Genomic DNA, 21058 nt, shown 5'->3' with positions numbered 1-21058 from the left:
GCTTCAGTCCAGCTCAAAAACTGATTCACAAAGTGATACTGACAAGGAACACATGCAGATGAACTGAAGACAGCTGAGGAAAATATAAATACAAATGCATACAATTCACAGTGATGAGACTGATGTTAGTAAATCCAAAGAACAAAGAAAATACACACTCACCTGAGAGAATAATAGTGATAAATGAGACAAAGACAACCATAAAATGATTACAGAAAATAATGAATAAGACAGTGACATTATAACAGGTCTTACTGGTTTAATGAAAGATCATGAGTTTCTCGTCCTCTAGTTGTGTCTGTTTCTCTCTTAATTCCTGTGTGTCTGTGTCTTCTTCCTTCATCGGTTCATACTGATATTCTGGATCTGTTCTTCAGCTCCTCCCATGAACTGTGCATGTATCACTCAAAACATTGTGTTCATTGTGTTTCTTCCTCATTAAGCATTTGTGACTGTGGGCATGGTCAAGTGCCCATTCGGAGAGACAGATTTATCGGCAGCCTCCCTGTATGTGATTGTGTGTGTCTTTTTATTTAATTAAATATTATTTATATTGTTAAGCCAGTTATTTGGTGCGCCATTGCGTGGTCCCCAATCACTCCTCCACACTATCAGGCGGACGACAGCTGCTCTTCCCCTGGTAGACTGGAGTCAAACATCCGAGAAAATAGATGCTCTGAACCGCGGAGAGGTTGCTCTTTTACCAGTTGACCCGAAGCCCTAAACGGCTGAGGTGCATGAGAACAAGGTCCCTGTGTGCACATATTAGCTCTCGAGAGTGTGCTAAAATCAGCCAGTTGTTGAGTTAGTTCAGTATGCGGATGCCCACAGGGGGGACAGGGACAAGTCGAAGTGGAGGACCATGTACTGATACGCCCGGCCGTCGAACTTGATCCGTAGGAAGGGTCTGTGTCGAGGCAAAATAGAGACGTGGAAGTACTCCCTTTAACCGGGGCAGCGATACCCAAATTCTCAATATAAGAGCTATTTCCTTTTGTCTGTGGGTCATCTGGCCTGCAAATGCCGTTCTCACGGCACTCTGCCACCAGATCTCAACAGTCCCGGCACGCTGGACGCAGTCCCAGATCCGCCTTCAGCCCCACGACTGTCTTGTAGGCCATTACAAGACCTCCTCCTCAGTCTCTAACCTGCCCCATGCCGGGTGTGCGGAGGTAGGTAAGTGCTTTGAGTCTTTTCTCAGCACCAGAGCCTCAGGACGCATCCTCGCCTCATCAAAAATACTCGTCCCATTGGTGCCCCTAGCACGGAGATTCGATGCGTGGCTCTCACTTCCCAACACGTCACACTGGCTGGACCGGACCATCCGACTCGGTTACGCAATTCAATTTGCCAGGCCCCCGCCCCTCTTCGCGGGCGTCCACTTTACCGCAGTTCACGGCCAACATGTCAAATTCCTGCTACTCTTCTACTCAAAGATGCGATAGAGCCTGTCCCTCCAACAGAAATGAAGAAGGGTTTCTACAGCCCTTAATTCATTGTACCCAAGAAAGGCAGTGGCTTACGACTGATCTTGGACCTGCGAGTTTTCAACCGAGCGTTGCTCAAACTCCCATTCAAAATGCTCACGCACAAGTGTATCTTGACATGCATACAGCACCTAGATTGGTTTGCAGCAGTAGACCCGAAGGACACGTGCTTCCATGTCTCAATTCTGTCGTGACACCGACCCTTCCTACGGTTCGCGTTCGACGGCCAGGCGTTCCAGTACAAAAGACCTCCCCTTTGGCATGTCTCTGTCCCCTCGCGTCTTCACGAAAGTCGCAGAGGCAGCCCTTTCCCCGCTCCGAGAAGCCGGCATCCGCATACTCAATTACCTTGATGACTGGCTCATACTGGCCCACTCCCGAGTTACTATGCGGTCACAGATACCAGGTGCTCAGGCACCTCAGCCGTTTGGGGCTTCAGGTCAACCGAGAAAAGAGCAAGCTCACCCCGGTTCAGCGCATCTCCTTTCTCGGCATGGAGTTAGACTCAGTCTCAATGTCCGCCCGTCTCACCAACAAGCGTGCGCAGTCGGTGCTGAGATGCATATGGGGTTGATGCATATGAGACCGCTTCAGCACTGGCTTCAGACTCATGTCCCGAGACAAGCATGGAGCCGCGGCACGCACCGTGTGACAATCACCCCTGCCTGCAGCAAAACACTAAAACCCTGGACAGACAGCTGCTTTCTACGGGCAGGTGTGCCCCTGCAGCAGGTGTCCCGACGTGTCCTGGTCACTACCGACACATCCAGATTGGGTTTGGGCGCCGCTGCGCTGGCATATCAGTTGCCTAGAGTTGATGACTGTTTTCTTTTCCCTGTGGAAGTTTCTCCCATTAATTCAAGACAAAAATGTCCTAATCAGGTCGGACAGCACCACTGCGGTAGCGTACATAAATCGCTAAGGTGGCGTAGGCTCCCGCCACATGTCACGACTCACCCGTCGTCTCCTCCTTTGGAGCCAGCAGCGACTCAGGTCACTCACATCCCCGGCAAACTCAATGTAACAGAGGACGCACTGTCACGACAACGCTTGCCCAGCGGAGAGTGGAGGCTTCACCCCCAGTCGGTCCAGCTGATTTGGGAATGATACGGCAGAGCCCAGGTAGACCTACTTGCCTCCCGAGAGACCTCACATTGCCCGCTCTGGTACGCCTGAACAGAGGCTCCCCTTGGGGCAGACGCACTGGCACACAGCTGGCCCGTGGGGCTACACAAGTATACATTTCCCCCAGTGATCCTTCTTGCACAGGTGCTGTGCAAGGTGAGGGAGGACGAGGAACAAGTCACACTAGTGGCTCCTGATTGGCCCAACCGGGCCTGGTTCTTGGACCTCACACTCCTTGCGACAGCCCCTCCCTGGCAAATTCCCCTGAGGAAGGACCTTCTTTCTCCTACTCTCTGTCATCCGCATCCAGACCTCTGGAAACTTCACGTCTGATCCCTGGACAGGACACGGAAGATCTAGCTGGTCTTCCTCTTACCGTCGTTGACACGATCAACCAATTGTTTGTACAGATGAACGTGGTACCTTCAGGCATTTGAAAATTGCTCCCAATGATGAACCAGACTTGTGAATGTCCACAATTTTTTTCTGAGGTCTTAGCTGATTTCTTTTCATTTTCACATGATGTCAAGCAAAGAGGCACTGAGTTTGAAGGTAGACCTTAAAATACATCCACAGGTACATTTCCAGTTGACTCCAATTAGCCTATTAGAAGCTAAATTAGGCTTGACATATTTTTCTGGAATTTTCCATGCTGCTTAAAGGCACAGTTAACTTAGTCTAAACTTCTGACTCACTGGAATTGTGATTTAGTCAATTAAAAGTGAAACAATCTGTCTGTAAACAATTGCTAGAAAAGTTACTAGTGTCTTGCACAAAGTAGATGTCCTAAACGAATTGCAAAAACTATAATTCGCTAATACGAAATCTGTGGAGTGGTTAAAAATGTTTTGAATGCTTCAACCTAAGTGGATGTAAATTTCTGACTTCAAATGTATATAGGGAGAAAGGCAGAAGCCCTACATTTGATCCTTGTGGTACTCCATACTTCACTTTAATTTGATCTGACAGTTCCTCATTTACACAGACAAAGTGGTAGCGGTCAGATAAATAGGACCTAGACCAAGCTAATGCTAATACCTGTCCAAAAAATGCCAACATAATTCTCAAGCCTATCTAAGAGAATGTAATGATCTATGGTATCGAAGGCAGCACTAAGATCAAAAAGCACAAGAAGAGAAATGCAGCCGCGATCAGATGATAACAGCTTAACATTTGTAACTCTGATAAGTGCAGTCTCTGTACTATAACTGTCTCCTTAACCTCACAAAAGAATTAGTTATAAATCTGTTTTTATAGGGTGGGTTTCACTAACTATATGTTGTTTAAGTACACAGGAAATGTTTATTACCAATCTTAAACCATCTGTGACATGCAGAAAATAATAAACGTATACTTCTCATTCATTATATTTTTCTTTTAACTTTTGGAACCCTCTTATGGACACACAAAAGATCTTACAGGTTTTTTTTTACTCAATAACCAGTTACGTATAAATGAAAGTCTTATCTGTTTTTGACTGATGATAATGACGAAGGTGACGATGCCAAAGATAATCAGGTTGAAAGTTCATTGACCAATGTCTCAAACTCATTGTCCAGGAAACCTCAGATCCAAGAATACAAATTCCACGTAGTCCCAGAGTCCACCTTATTATTGATCCAAAATCACATAGGTGGTATATTCAGCTTCATGATCCGCAGCTATGCGGGTATAATCCAATTTCAGGATCAACAGAAGTAAGACATATGGCTTCTAAACTCACTTCATGTAGTTTCAAACAAACCCAATCAGGCATAAGCGACAGAAGTACAAACCCCACAGAATGTGCAGTCCTTCTACAAAACAAAATCATTACATTAGGAAAATAAATATTCATACATCCAACAGTCAACATAAGAAAATAAATACTGCTTACTTCCGATTGAGCATCAAACTCTTAGTTTCCCAATCAGGACTATTGATCGTTTGTATTCATAAGGCATGCTTATTCCTCCATTACCTATCTGCTACTTCTACTCTCTACACCTGTTTTATGCCTGAAAGTATTACTCCTTGTTGCCCCCTCAAGGTGTGTAGTGAAATTACAACCCCAACCAACAAAAAAAACAAAAACATGTACACAGACTTGACTGTTACATATGCACCCCCTCACTTTAAGCCTGTACATATCCGTGGCAAGGTTTTAAATTTTGCACATGATAAGTATCTATCCTTTCAAGGTCATTAAGCAAAGCAACAGAGTAATTAACGGGGCCTAGCCGTTTAACTATTCTGGCTGGTCCCTTCCACCTACCAGACAACTTAGCCATGAAACCCTCCTCTGCTCTGGACAACGGATGAGCACGTACCCAAACTACATCTCCAACTTGATACTGGTTTTGTTTGCGGCGCAGATTGTAATATCGCTGTTGTTTGTTTTGTGCTTTTTCTACATTCTCTTTTACCAGACGGAGGAGTTGATGATGTCTGTCCAGTACTGGATAGATAGGACTTGTTGGATCGGGTATCTTGTGAAATTGAATTGCTCTTTCTACTGGACCTTTTATGTTTCGACCTAAGGCAATCTGTGATGGGGAATGACTGGTACTCTCCTGCCAAGCAGTATTTATAGCAAATCAGAATTCAGGCAACCATTGGTCCCAGTGTCGATGCTGTTCTTCGACATAAGATGCCATCATTGTCTTCAAAGTCCGGTTGATGCGTTCAGTGAGGTTGGTTTGAGGATGGTAGGCGGTCGTGAGCTTTTGGACAACTCCCCATTGCTTGCATGCTTGGCTAAGTAAATTTTAAGTAAACTGAGCCCCTCTGTCAGAAACAAGATAGGCAGGAGTGCCCCATCTTGTAAAAATCTCCTCTATCAGGATCTGGGCAAGTCGTGGTGCCTTGGCCTGCCTCAATGGAAACAACTCCACCCATTTAGAGCAATAGTCAACCACGACCAAAAGGTGTTCACTCTGCCTAACACTCTTTGGGAATGGTCCCATGAGGTCGATGCCAATCATATAACCTGGTTCAACAATGGGTGTAGATTGGAGGTAACCAGATAATTTGCTCAAGGATGGTTTATACTGTTGGCACGTGATACATTCTTTGCAATGATTCCATACGTCAGATCTTACTCTCGGCCAATATACCATGTCTAGTAGTCTAAGTAGTGTTTTAAGTCTACCCAAATGTCCACTCAAAGGACTGTCATGTGCATAATGCAGAAATTCTTTACACAAATCTGAGGGAATGACGAGTTGTAGTTTCTGACCTATTTGCCTGTCTGGCATGCTCCGGAACAAAAGACCATTTTCAATCATGTAATGTACACGAGAAATGTCTTGGGCCGTCTGTGATTTTACCTTTAAGACTAGCTCTTGAATCTCTGGGTCCTTTTGTTGTGCTGCCGAGATATTAGATATGTCCACTGGTAGGTTGGTGGGTAGGTTGCTGGATTTTGAACCCCGTACCACTGCAATAATATCTGAAGATGGTTGTTCTGGTGACCTGGATAACACATCAGGCACTACGTTGCAATGACCTTTACGATATTTGACTGTAAAGTCATAACCCTGCAACCGTATGGTCCAACGAGTTAATCTCGATGAAGGCTTAGGATGCTGAAATACCCACGTGAGTGCAGTGTGATCGGTAATGACCTCAAATGTCCTCCCTTCTAGATATGGTCTCCATTTTTCAACTGCCCAGATGACTGCAAAACACTCCTTTTCAGATACTGAATACGACTTCTCTGCTCCTCTGAGAAGTCGGGACGCATATGAAATGACTCTTTCACCATCCTCCATTTCTTGGGTAAGTACTGCACCCAGTCCCATCTCACTTGCATCCGTTTGGACCCGAAATGGTTTATTAAAGTCCGGCGGCAGGAGAACTGGTGCTTGAGTCAAGTCCTGTTTTATAGTGTTGAAAGCTCTTTGGCATTCTTCTTCCCACATCCAGGTGGATTTCTTTTGCTTGAGGGCATGTAAAGGTGCTGCTTTTATTGAGAAATGTGGAATAAAACGATGATACCACCCAGCTAAACCTAAGAATCGCTGTACCTCTTTGAGAGACTGTGGTGTGGGAAAATTATTGATGGCTGAGACTTTGTTATGATCCGTCTTGACTCCCTCTGCCGAAATGATGTGACCCAGGTAAGTGATGTCGCTTTGCATGAAGTGACACTTTCCTAGATTAAGTGTAAGTCCAGCATTGTGTAAACAATGAAATACCTGAGTGAGGTCATTGATGTGTTCCTCTTCGTTTTTGGAGTACACGACTACATCATCTATATATACCAGACAACACTTTCCTTTGAGGGCTCTCAACACTGTCTCCATAAGTCTCTGAAATGAGGCCGCTGAGTTTTTGAGGCCAAAAGGTAAACGCAAGAATTCAAATAAGCCTGCTGATGTCACAAATGCTGTTTTTTGAACGCTATCCTCTTCCATCTCAAGTTGCCAATAGCCACTTTTGTGATCCAGTGTACTGAAGATAGTAGCGCCATGGAAAAACTCCAATATTTCCTGGATTTGTGGCATGGGGTACGCATCAAGATGTGTTTTGGCATTTAAGCCTCTATAATCAATGCACAACCTGCTACCTCCATCCTTTTTGGGTACCACCACGACAGGAGATGCCCACGGTGAAACAGATGGTTGTATGATATTTTTACTCAACAGTTCCTGAACTTCATCATCAACAAATTTCTGTTTATCCACAGAAAGTCTATATGCCCTTTTTCTGACTGGCAGTTCATCAGTGGTTATAATCCGATGTTTAACCATGCTCGAACGTCCAATCTCTTTTGCGCATACAATAGGCCAGTCAGTCAACAGATGTTCCAATTTTTCCTTGTATAGTGTTGTGGTCTCTGCTTTACCTATTAGTCTGTGTATAGATTCAGCCACTGTGTCATCAATGGGAAGTGTGGGTATGGCCAAGTAGAAATAGACTGACGAAGAAGAATCTTGCGTCACAAAGGGGAAAAACTGGTTTGCTTCTTGGCTGCTTGGAGATGGTAGACTATATTGGGCTTTATTGAAATCCAGCACAATCCCAGAATGCAACAAGAAATCCATTCCTAAAATGACCGGCACTGTTAAATCTCTGTCTTTCAATATAAACAGTGTCAAGGCAAATTTTTGACCCTGCATTTTACACTGCCATGTCACCTTTCCAGTAGCTGCTTGCTTTTGCCCATTGGCCAATATAAATGTTTGGCCCTTGCTCGGCTGACTTGGTTCACCATGATTCAGTTGTTTCCAGACTGATTCTTGAATTAAAGACAATGAACTACCTGTGTCCACCATGGCTGAAAAAAACCTATCCCGTAGGATTATAGGTATATTGACCGTCTTAGTTACAGTTGGATGTTGCTTTTCGATGGACTGCACCACTCGAGTGCTTGCTGGCACATTTCTTTTTTGCTCTCCAGAATTTACTTGACTCCAATATTTTTTTGCTTCATCAAAATCACGTTCAATTTGTGTTCGAATTCTAACCAGTTCACCCACCTTTATCACAGTACCTCTTAACAAACTAGCCAAGCGGGGATTGCAGTTACGTAATATGGCCAATACAATGTCTTTCTCTGACATAGTCTTCCTCCATCTCAAACAAAGAGCACGATAATGAAAGGCAAAGTCTCTTATGCTCTCCTTTGGCCCTTGCTTTCTCTCCATAAGCCGTCTTGATGCCACATCTTCATAATCTTCGCTGAGAAAAGACTGTAGAAAGATATCCTTGAATTGCCCCCAACTATTTACTTTCCTTCTCTCCGCTTGCCACCAGTCTTTAGCTGTTTCCTTAAGCACTGTATTAAGAGAAGCCAATATTTCCTGATCACTCAGTGGTCTAACTGCAAAGTACTCCTCACAGCGTTCAATGAACAGAATAGGATCCTCGTCTTGCTTATTACTGAAACAGGGAAAGTCTAATTTGACTGGTGGATTGTAGGGCATTAACATTCTCTTGACTTGTTAAAGATCCTTGCTGAACTTCATAGGTGTGATTTTGATTTTGCCCAGAATCATGAGCACCACACCAAATTTTAGATGTTACAGGCGTGGATATTGGAATTCGTGATTTGAACTTGGCTTCAAGCTGCACATCCCTTCTTTTCAGACAATCTATCATTGACTGACCGAGTTCCTTCACCGACATTTCCCCAACTTTCTTTATTCTCTCACATTCACGTTCCATTTGATACATCAAACGATCTTCCATCCCTTTACATTTGTTCTGAAATTCCTCTTGTGAAACAAAGCCACTCATATTCTTTACCCATTCATCAACTCGCTCTTCCAACACACTGACTCTACCAGTGAGCTGTTCGATAAGGTTGGTAAAGGAATCAGAAAAGGTTTCTCTCTCTATGGCAGTTGGTGGAGGTGATGGAAAACCACAATCTGAGGCATCAACTATGCTGTCTTCACTTTCATTTTCAGAATCTATGTATAGATCACTAAAGGTATCTATTAAACCTCTAACGGGTTCTCTAGGCATGGTGAATGTGTCAGATGAGAACTCTACCTCTGGCACACACTCATCCTAATCCATCACTGTTTGACTTGCCATCTTAGCTCCTATTTTCCACACATATAGTTAGGGTCCCTGTTTGGGTACCATTATATAACTGTCTCCTTAACCTCACAAAAGAATTAGTTATAAATCTGTTTTTATAGGGTGGGTTTCACTAACTATATGTTGTTTAAGTACACAGGAAATGTTTATTACCAATCTTAAACCATCTGTGACATGCAGAAAATAATAAACGTATACTTCTCATTCATTATATTTTTCTTTTAACTTTTGGAACCCTCTTATGGACACACAAAAGATCTTACAGGTTTTTTTTTTACTCAATAACCAGTTACGTATAAATGAAAGTCTTATCTGTTTTTGACTGATGATAATGACGAAGGTGACGATGCCAAAGATAATCACGTTGAAAGTTCATTGACCAATGTCTCAAACTCAATGTCCAGGAAACCTCAGATCCAAGAATACAAATTCCACATCTTCCCAGAGTCCACCTTATTGTTGATCCAAAATCACATAGGTGGTACATTCAGCTTCATGATCCACAGCTGTGCAGGTATAATCCAATTTCAGGATCAACAGAAGTAAGACATATGGCTTCTAAACTCACTTCATGTAGTTTCAAACAAACCCAATCAGGCATAAGCGACAGAAGTACAAACCCCACAGAATGTGCAGTCCTTCTACAAAACAAAATCATTACATTAGGAAAATAAATATTCATACATCCAACAGTCAACATAAGAAAATAAATACTGCTTACTTCCGATTGAGCATCAAACTCTTAGTTTCCCAATCAGGACTATTGATCGTTTGTATTCATAAGGCATGCTTATTCCTCCATTACCAATCTGCTACTTCTACTCTCTACACCTGTTTTATGCCTGAAAGTATTACTCCTTGTTGCCCCCTCAAGGTGTGTAGTGAAATTACAACCCCAACCAACAAAAAAAACAAAAACATGTACACAGACTTGACTGTTACAGTACTAATCTCATGTGGATCATAGAATGAGGCAGAAAGCATATTCTTTATAGGCTGCAGTGACATATTTGTCTTTTCTCTATAATGAAATCTAATTATAAAATATTAAATTATATTAAATAAATTATGAAAAATACCATTGTATTTTCACTATAAAAACAGAATAATTTTTCTTACTGTCATTTAGATTTTTTGATATGTTGACACTATGTAAAGAATTTAAATGTATATAAATGTAACATTTATGTAGTGAAATATTTACATTCAGGTCCATAAATATTGGGACATCGACACAGTTCTAATCTTTTCGGCTCTATACACCACCACAATGGATTTGAAATGAAATGCAGACTTTCAGCTTTAATTTGAGGGTATTTACACCCAAATCAGGTGAACGGTGTAGGAATTACAACAGTTTGTATATGTGCCTCCCACTTTTTAAGGGACCAAAAGTAATGGGACAATTGGCTGCTCAGCTGTTCCATGAAGCAAGCCATCATTAGGCTGAAAAATCAAAACAAACCCATCAGAGAGATAGCAAAAACATTAGGTGTGGCCAAATCAACTGTTTGGAACATTCTTTAAAAAAAAAGAACGCACCGGTGAGCTCAACAACACCAAAAGACCCGGAAGACCACGGTCAAAGTCTTGATGGATGTTCTGTAACGTCAACTTAAATGACAAAAATGTTGGTGTTATATTTGATAGCAATCTAACCTTTAAAAACTAATTTCCAGTATTTGTAGAACTGCATTCTTCCACCTCAGAGATATTGCTAAGGTACGACATGCTATCTGTTTCTAATGCCAAAGAACTAATTCATGCATTTATGTACAGCGTTTTTAGATTTTTTTTTATGGGTAAGGTGGATGCCCTATGATCTGGTATGACTATTAGTAGTCTTGACCTCTCAGAACCTGTCACCTGCTCTGCTCTGTTTGATTGGTTCGAACCAATATCCCTCACACAGTTTATGGATATACTCCAACAGATTAAGCCTACCACCTCTTCTGTTGATGTTATTCCCACCCGGCTCTTTAGAGATGTGCTGGACACTATTGGCTCTAGTGTATTGACCATTTTAAATAGCTCTTTGTTCCATCATGCCTTAAGCAGACAGTGATTAGGCCACGTCACAAGAAGCCTAATTAAACTTTTTATCAAAAATCTTGGATAAAATAGTCTTTAATCAACTTTCCCTATTTCTCTCAGGTAACAATATTCTAGATAAATTTCAGTCAGGTTTTAGGTTCACTTCTCAAGGTGTTGAATGATTTATTGCTCACTCTGGATTCCGGTAGATCTGCAGTTCTAATGTTAATCGATATCAGTACTGCATTTGATTCAGTTGACCACACTATCCTTCTTAAACATTTAAGGGATGAGGTTGGCATCAAGGGAACTGTTTTAGATTGGTTTAGATCATGCATCTCAGATAGTACTGTGAGGGTAACGATTGGAAATTCTTCCTCTTCCTCTGCATTGCTTACTTGTGGGGTACCCTATGGGATCAGAATATCTGTCAGAAATTCTGAGTTATTAATGATCCCCTAGATCCCTCAGATCCTCTGACAAATTTCTCCTGCAAATACCTCACTCTCGCCTAAAGTTTAAAGTGGATTGTGCTTTTTCTGTTGCTGGCCCTAGATTATGGACCAGGATACCTCTGGACTTTAGGTCTGCCCCTTCCCTTCCTGTTTTTAAATCACACCTGAAGACAAATCTGTATTCCTTGGCTTTTACATGAATGTTTATTGTACATTCTATGGGTAATTTCTTGTCTTTGTGTTATTTGTCTTATTAGTCTTGAATTCCTCTGTATCCTAATATTGTTTAATTTGCATTATGTACAGCACTTTGGTATACACTAGGGTTGCAACGGAATGAGATTTCCACAGTATGATAACAGTCTCAGAAAATATAACGGTTTCACTGTATCACGGTATACGGTATTACACAATTACTATTATCAGTGAAAACATAAGTGTTATTTTATTTATTTATTTATTTTTGAGCAAACATTTATTATAACTTTATTATAATTGAAACTTGAAACCATTTAATTTATTTAAGTATGTGTAAAAAGTCTACCTTTTGGAAATAAAATAAATAGAAAAAAATAAGAAAGCTAACAGAATTATAATAAACAGAATTATAAACATGATAAAAAAATATAATGTAACTATAACATGTTATATAATTAAAGCATGTTAGTTTACATGTTAAATGAACTACTAAATGAAAAATAACATCAGCTGTGTGAGCTTTTATAGTAATGTCCTATGATTATTAATAATTAACATATACTGTAGACTGCTCCTGTCTGTAACTTTAACTCAGTGCTTCTCAACTGGTTTTGCTTCAGGACAGACTTTACACTGGAATTCAAGTGTCGACCTGTCATAGATTAAACATAAATGGAAGCGCAGCGTAGTTCTAGCGGGAAGACAAGCAGCGGCACATCATCACATCATTAGCTGGGTAATTCCTAGCCAATCGCATGTAAGCCATTGCTTTATACTGCCCTACAAAGGAAAAGCGCAGTAACTACAAATTTGGTCAAAAAGGAGTTAAGCCTTCTAATGGGCTTTATGACATGTGTTCTGTCTTGTGAAAAAAAAATCTGGATTAAATTATGTCCCGTTTCAGAGAAACAAGTGTGTCAAAATTGCAGTAACTACGAAATCCAAGCTAATACCAAGGCAAACCGCAGTAAGTGAAGTTACCGCGTTCTGGGGTTGTTTTCCCGGGTTTGACACTGCGGTCTGGCTTGGTAGCCTTCTCCCGAAGGACATTGTAATACTGTTTGTCCCGATCGTAACACTCCTTCACACAGAACCAACAAGCCAACCTAGAACAGCATGAGACAACCATGGCACAAACCCGAAGCAAAATGATGGTTGAACTCGCATTAAAATGCAAATATCCAGAGGGTAAGGAAGATAGCAAAGCACCTAGCAAGGCAAATTAAAACTGTATAATCATACTAGCAACCTAGCCAGCTGCTAGCAATACATATGTTAGAAATATTTTAGCCTACCTGCTAACTTGAAGGAAATATCCGGCAGCACTAGAAAAAAAGTTGTTAAATCCACCGCTTGTAACTCTATCACTTATTTGCAAACCACGTTAGATCACATAATTGAAATATAATATTATTGGCTTTATTGAGCACCAATAAATTTCAACAGTTGCCAACCATATAAATATAACTCTTTTTTTATTACTGCATAAGTTATCAATGAATCGCAGGCATTTGCTCAGACAAGATTAATATTAATAAATTGGTGCAGAAAATTCTCCAGACCCCCTGATATATTTTAGCATCAAATATTTATTCATAATAGGCTACTGTTTAAATATATTTTTGTCTTGTTCTCAAGCCCCAAGTGTGTTGTCACAATCTGAGCCCCTATTTATTTATTAACCTCCACCGGTAACAGTTAGTAGGCTATATTAGAGACCCCCACGAAACTCAGATTATAACTCGAACCCTGCTGATGTTAAAGTGAAAAAAAAAAACATGGTAAAAACCATGCCAAGTCAGCCTTAAATTGGCAACCCCATGACAAGACGGATGCTTTATGATTATAGCTTTTGTAGTTTTTTTGGCTATGTGTCCTCTGAGATCCTCACTGTCCCAGAGTCAGTCACTCACTTGCTTGTTCAGTTTTTTTAATTTTGTGAATTTTTGAGTACTGTTTTTAAAGCAACCTTGTTCTGTAATGAATTACTTTTTAATTAAAATGAAAATGTTAATGAAACCCAACATATCAATATTTATTTATTGTGTAAAAAAGTAATGATGCTTAGGGAAATTATGATAATGAAGACAATTTCTTTAAAGTCAATTTCTTACTGAGTACATTCTCTTTGTGGTGAAAGGAGCATTGTGATAAAAGATTATTCTTAAATCACGAGCCTTACTAGTGAGCAATTTCAACATTACAACTTGGAAACATTAATAAAGCTATTAAAGTTATAAAAAAAAACGAAACCTGTAAGAAACACAACAAGAAAGTTGCATGAACACATTGACTTTGTAGATACTGCACTTTGCCTTTGCAATAGTGTTTTAGTTGTTTAAGGTCATCCAAAGGCAGAGTGCAGTATCTGCATTTTAGGGGTCAAAGGTCACATCAGTGGTCATGTTTTTTATCTATAAAAAATGTCTTCATAAGAAGGCTTTACATAAAAGCATTACCACTAATCTACCCATAACATGTTTGACTGGCTGGTATAAAAACTTTAAAGGCCTTTTTCTCTGTTTCTTTGTTTGCGTAGTTACTACACTTAGCCTTTGGAGATTCCATATCCAACTTATAAATTGGAGATGAAAAATGACGTCATGATGATGGAGTGTGCCTCGCGGCTCTTCCACATTGTTTGTTGTTTCTATCGATATATATCTTAATTGGTAAGTCAAATTAATAGTATTTTGGTACCCAGAGGCTATAATGCCTCCAAAGAAGGTAACGATGGAAGAAACAATAAAAGAAATGAATGAAACACTGAAGAAATTGACGCAAGATATAAGAGACGTTGTAGCAAAGCAAACTGAGTTAACGAACCTTTTGGCAGAAATTAGAGAACTCAGAGAAAGTGTGGCCGCAAAAGATCTGAGGATTGCTGCACTTGAGAATAAAGTGTTGAAGATGGATGAAATGGAACGTAGAATCCAAGATATGGAATTGTTTACCCGCAAAGAAGATGTAATAATAAGCGGCCTTGATGTTAAACCGAGGACGTACGCTGCTGCGATGATTAAGAGAGATGACGAGAAAAGTCTAAATTCGAAAGATCAAGAATCCCTTGAAACGCAGGTAATTTCCTTTCTTCAAAGTAGGAACATCCTTCTGGACAAGAGTAACATCGCAGCTTGTCACATTCTACCAAGAAAGGACTGCGCAACCAAGCCTAGAATTATGATGCGTTTTGTGAGTCGTAAACACAAAACTGAACTTTTGGTGCAGGGGAAAAAGCTCAAAGGCACGGCGGTGTACATCAATGAACATCTAACATCTAAAAATGCCGAGATTGCCCGAGTTGCTCGGCAGCTACGGAAGGATCGCAAAATAAAAGCTACCTGGACCAGAGATTGCAAGGTGTTGATAAGATTGAATGGTTCCTCGCCTGAAGCGGAGAAAGTGTTGATGATAAGGGAGCTGAAAGATCTGGACTGCTACAAATGAAGATGTTTCTTGGGAATATAGGAACTTTGGGCCAGGTGAAGACCAAAGGATTAGTTACGTTATTGATGCACCTATGGGAACAAGGTAGGAAACACTTTTCTACTTTGACTATGGCTGTATATCATTTATTGGCATTGGGACTTCCTACCGCAGCGATTTTTATTTTTTGGACTTATTGTGGACTATATCATTTATTTTGTTCTCCATATGATGGCACTTGTCGGTTAAACACAGCAGTTGTAAAAACAACATTTGTAGGGTATTATTATTTGTTTATCTGTTTGTTTATAGAAAATTATGACAGAGACTGATTTCTCTGGGCCTACAAGGGGCTACACACTGTTAAGAGCTAAGTATAATGGACTACAAGTTGTATGATTTTGAATGCAATATTGATCCAGAAAATCACTGCTTTAACACAATTAATTCCATGTGTGATTACTATACAGAAGAAAAGTTCAATGATACAGTTAGCCTGGACAGTAAATTTTCAGTAATACATTTTAATTGTAGGAGTTTGTATGCAAACTTTACCAAGATCCAGGAATACTTAAGGTCTTTAAAACATAAGTTTTCAGCCATAGCGCTGTCAGAAACATGGGTTAATGAAGCTCGAGGTGTAGATTTCTGTATGGAAGGTTATGAATTGCATCATTGCAGTAGAAGAGATAAGAGGGGAGGCGGTGTTGCCTTATTTGTGACCACTGATTTGAAATGCAGAATTGTAGAATGTATGACAATAGCCATTAATGATTTATTTGAATGTATTACAGTGGAGATTGATATGGAAAAGAAGAGGAATGTTGTTGTTACATGCATTTACAGAATACCAGGGTCAAAAATTGAAACATTCAATGAACAGCTAGAAAAGGTATTATGTCAGCTGAATGAAAAGAAAAATTATATTTTGTGTGGGGACACAAACATTGATCTGTTGAGTGTGACTAGACAAGCTGCAGCTAGTGATTATTTGTAGACGCTACACAGTAGAGGGTTGTTTCCATTGATCACTGAGCCAACTCGGATAACAACAACATGTTCGACATTGATTGACCATATCTTCACAAATGTTTTAGAAAGTAAAATTAAGAGTGGCTTGATGATCAATGATATAAGCGACCATTTACCTGTTTTTTGTGTTTTGGATTGTCAAATACCTAATGAGAAGGAAGCTGGCTGTAGGACTAAATATGTTAGAAAAAGGACAGATGAAGCAATTTGTAGATTTAGAAATGACTTGAGTGAGCAAGACTGGAAAGAGGTGTATGTCGGGGAAGTAAATGCTGCATATGAAGCTTTTCTAGATAAATATCTTACATTATATGAAGGGTATTGTCCATATGTGCAATATAGATATAAGGATAGCTTTAGTAAAAACCCTTGGATACCAAGGGGACTACAGAATGCATGTAAAAAGAAGAATACATTTTATAGAGATTTTATTAAATTTAGGTCAAAAGAAGCCGAAATGAAGTATAAGTTGTATAAAAATAAATTAACAAAAAGATTATTTTGGTGGTTTATTAGAAAAAAACAAAACTGATATTAAAGGAACATGGAATGTTTTGAATAAATTGATTGGGAAAAGTACATCAGGTCAGGACAGTACATCACACCATTTTATAAACGAGGATAATAAGAAAATTGAAAACTTAAACGAAGTAGTAAACGAATTTAATTCTTTTTTTGTAAATATGGGACCCAAGCTAGCAGAGAATATTGAAAGACATAACTTAGGGTCACAGAATGGAGGAACAAGGGGGAGTAGAGTACTCCAATCAATGTTTCTTGGAGATGTTAGTGAAAATAAAATTCAGTCTATAGTAAATGCATTAAAATACAAGACATCTACAGATATGGATGGGTTAGATATGATTATTGTAAAAAAACCGATTGATTGTATTGTTAAACCTTTAAGTTACATATTTAATCTTTCATTTCAGACAGGGATTTTTCCTAATAGGATGAAGGTAGCAAAGGTGGTTCCACTATACAAAGACGGTGATAAGCATATGTTTACAAATTATAGACCAATTTCGTTATTATCGCAATTTTCTAAAGTCCTTGAAAAAATTTTTGTGCAAAAATTAGATGAATTTATTGAAAAAAACCAGTTGTTAGACGAGAGTCAGTATGGATTCCGTTCAGGTAGATCTACAGCTTCTGCGACCATGAATATAGTTGAGGACATAGTAAATGCTACTGACAACAAGAAACACACAATAGGTGTGTTTATCGATTTAAAGAAAGCATTTGATACAATTGATCATTCAATCTTGTTATTAAAGCTACAATCATATGGTGTGAGAGGAATAGTGTTGGATTGGTTAAGCAGTTATTTGAATAAAAGACAACAGTATGTTCAGTATAATAATAAAAAATCCAATAATATGCAAATTAAATGTGGTATACCGCAAGGTTCAGTTTTAGGACCGAAATTATTTATACTTTATATTAATGATATCTGTGATGTATCGAAGTTATTGAATTTTGTTCTATTCGCAGATGACACAAACATTTACCTCTCAGGAAATGATTTAAATGAATTGGTAATTAGTATGGAACAAGAAATGGTTAAAGTGAAGGAATGGTTTGATATTAATAGGTTGTCATTAAATTTAAAGAAAACAAAGTTTATGATTTTTGGTAATAGAAAAAAAGATGAGAGTATTGTACTATCAATAGCAGGAACAAAAATAATGAAAGTTAGGGAAATCAGGTTTTTGGGTGTGCTACTAGATGAAGGATTGACTTGGAAACCTCATATCTCATACATACAAAAAAAGATATCTAAGAGTATTTTTTATTAAATAAGGTAAAACATGTCTTAGATTATAAGGCATTGCGAACCTTGTATTGTGCACTGGTGTTGCCCTACATCAGCTACTGTGTGGAGGTGTGGGGAAACACATACCAAAGCAATACAAGGTCACTATTTCTATTACAAAAGAGAGTCATACGAATTATATTTAAAACAGATTATAGAGAGCATACAAATGCCTTATTTTTTGGCTCTAAATTGTTTAAATTTAAAGAATTGGTCGAATTACGGACACTTATTGCTATGTTTAAAGCAAAAGATAGAGTATTGCCCACAAACCTTCAACACTTGTTTATCCTTATAGAAAATGAAGGAAGAAGAAAGGGACATTTTAGGTATCAAACTGCAAGGACAACAGCAAAACAAATGTGTACTTCAGTGGTGGGAGTGAAAGTTTGGAATTCTTTGCAAAATGAACTAAAGCAATGTAAAAATATATTTCAGTTTAAAAAAGATTTAAAGAGAAAACAATGGATTTGTATGAACACTTATAGAAGTTGATGATGATGATGATGATGGTTGTGATCATGGTTTGCTTTTGCTTTGGAAATCTGTCTCAGGTTGATGTTTTGGTTTCTAGTTTGTTTCATTAGTTATCAGCATGTATTGACGGGGACTTGATATGCTGAGTCTTTTGATATGTTGAGTTTATTTTTTATTTTAAATTTATTTGTGGAGGGGGCAGAAAATATAAGATATTCTTCGTTCTGCCTCCTTTTCATCATGGTTTTATAAATTATATATACGAGGATGATGAAGTAAGTTACTGGAAAATATCCATGAATGAAATAAACATAATCAATCAATCAATCAATTGTAGGGCAGAATAAGTCCGCTCACAATCTATCACATTGCTGGTTCGGTGTGCTAACACTGCAAATAGACACGTTTTAACCTCTCCAGGCCACAGGAGAAACCAACACATTCTCACCCCGACTCGTCACATACGGACGCTTCGGGCAGTTTCGTCACATATTGACACGCCGGGTATACCTTTGGCGTCATTTTTCGCGCAGGGCAGTCCCATAGACTTCTATGTATCTCCGCGAACCGGAGCGTGTAGCGTTGAAATGTCACGTCTCGGGTAAGCTCACGCCGCGAACGGGTGGAGAGTCGAGACCGCGATAAATAACAATCAAAAGGAATAGGCTACAATGGGCCTCCAACTGTTTTTTGATGATTAAAACCCCGGACACGTCGTAAAATTACGCCGTTCTACATATCTCCGAACCGGAGCTTGCAGCGTTGAAATGTCATGTCTCGGGTAAGCTCACGCCGCGAATGGGTCGAGAGTCGAGACCGCGATAAATAAAAATCAAAAGGAATAGGCTACAATGGCCCTCCAACTGGTTTTTTATGTTTCAAAACCGGACGCGTCGTAAAATGACGCCAAAGGTACACCCGGCGCGACAATAAGCGACGCCAAGGGGTCCTGCCCTAGCGTCCGTATGTGACGAGTTGGGGTGTGAGAATGTGTTGGAGAAACAGGCCCGCCTTGCCTTTCCAACGACATCGTCACTTCATCTCAACTTCTGCCAACATCAAACCCATGGGGAGTAAACAACCAGCAAACCTGGATCTTCACCCATATCTCATTCATTTAGGAGATCTCTCTCAATCGAACTGCACGACCCGGCGCGGAAGGAGCGCGCTCCACGCGAATTCTGCATAATCATCGGCTCCGGCAGCAGCCGGCTTCCATCAGAAATAAGCTAAGTCATTATCATATCCATCAAATGCATTCAGATTTAGTCATGGGTCTAGGCCTTCCGTTGCCATGCTACCTATTCATTACAAAGTTGCAACGCTGCCTGTTCATCATAATACATCCGCATCAATATCAAAAGCCAGTATTTCACGTCAACAGCGCATTCACTCTCATTGTAATGGCAGGCAATCGCGTAATCTCATGAGGGCAACTCGTTCAAGGTTCATTCACTTGTCATTTACCGTCTGCATGCCTGAGCGTTCCCCATCTGGGAATAAAGATAATTATTCAGGCATATCATCATGTACAGTCAATGCTTATCGTACGGTCTCTCATTACTTCATTCAGCAAGATCGCCTTCGCCCAAATCACGTAATGGGTGCTTTTCAATTCATCATCCCAATGCCTTACTCACTAGGAAGACCGAGTTCATGATGTGAGCATTCCGAGGGAGCATGACATCACAGTTTAACCCGTTGATGGGCCGCCCCCTTTTATTTTTAGCACAAACCATGCAAATGACATGCTTAAATGGCTGTATTCACTGGCCCCCTTGGAGTATGGACACAGTTTTAATATCTTTTGAAAGAAGAAACTTTAGGCTTTATTTCCCAAGTTTCAGAATTAATATATGTTGTTATTTTTAAAGCTTCAATCGTACCTGAAATAGTCAACTTGACCCAAATCATCAAACAAGCTCAACTCCCCATCAGCCATAAGTTCTCATGCATATCTGGTGGTGGTTGGTGGTTCTTCCCCAGCTCATCCTTACCTACACAATGATTCAATTCAAGCAAGCCCACCGTTCGCAAGGATAGCACATAACTATGTTCAACAAAGACACTGCACAGCAATGCCGGCCTAAAGCAAAGATTCTGCTCAACCAGGGGTTCTTGACGGAGTGCCCAAAATCACACTCGAGGACAAAGAGGAAATGCACAGGGACGAAATCAAACTCGAGGAGAAAAAAAAAAGAGAAAAACTGCTTTCCCATTGCAAAGGCTTCACACAACCATGCCAGAGGTATTGCAAATTTCATGTCAAATTCTGACGCTCGCATCTCTTATTTTCTCCTCCAGACCTGGTTCACAAGACTTGGTTCGTACCAAACTGGATAATCTCTTTTGGGGGTAGTATACTACTTTCTCTCTTTTTGGGGGTAGGCTCCTCGCCCCTGCCTCCTATCTCCGGCAGGACATGGGCCTACGCCAAAGAGAGAGACATTACTTTCTGTTTTACATCTATCAAATAA

The sequence above is a fragment of the Xyrauchen texanus genome, chromosome 1 (assembly GCF_025860055.1).
Source record: "Xyrauchen texanus isolate HMW12.3.18 chromosome 1, RBS_HiC_50CHRs, whole genome shotgun sequence".
Taxonomy (NCBI): Eukaryota; Metazoa; Chordata; class Actinopteri; order Cypriniformes; family Catostomidae; genus Xyrauchen; species Xyrauchen texanus.
The sequence above is the reverse complement of the archived record's forward strand: the minus strand, read 5'-3'. Positions refer to the sequence as shown.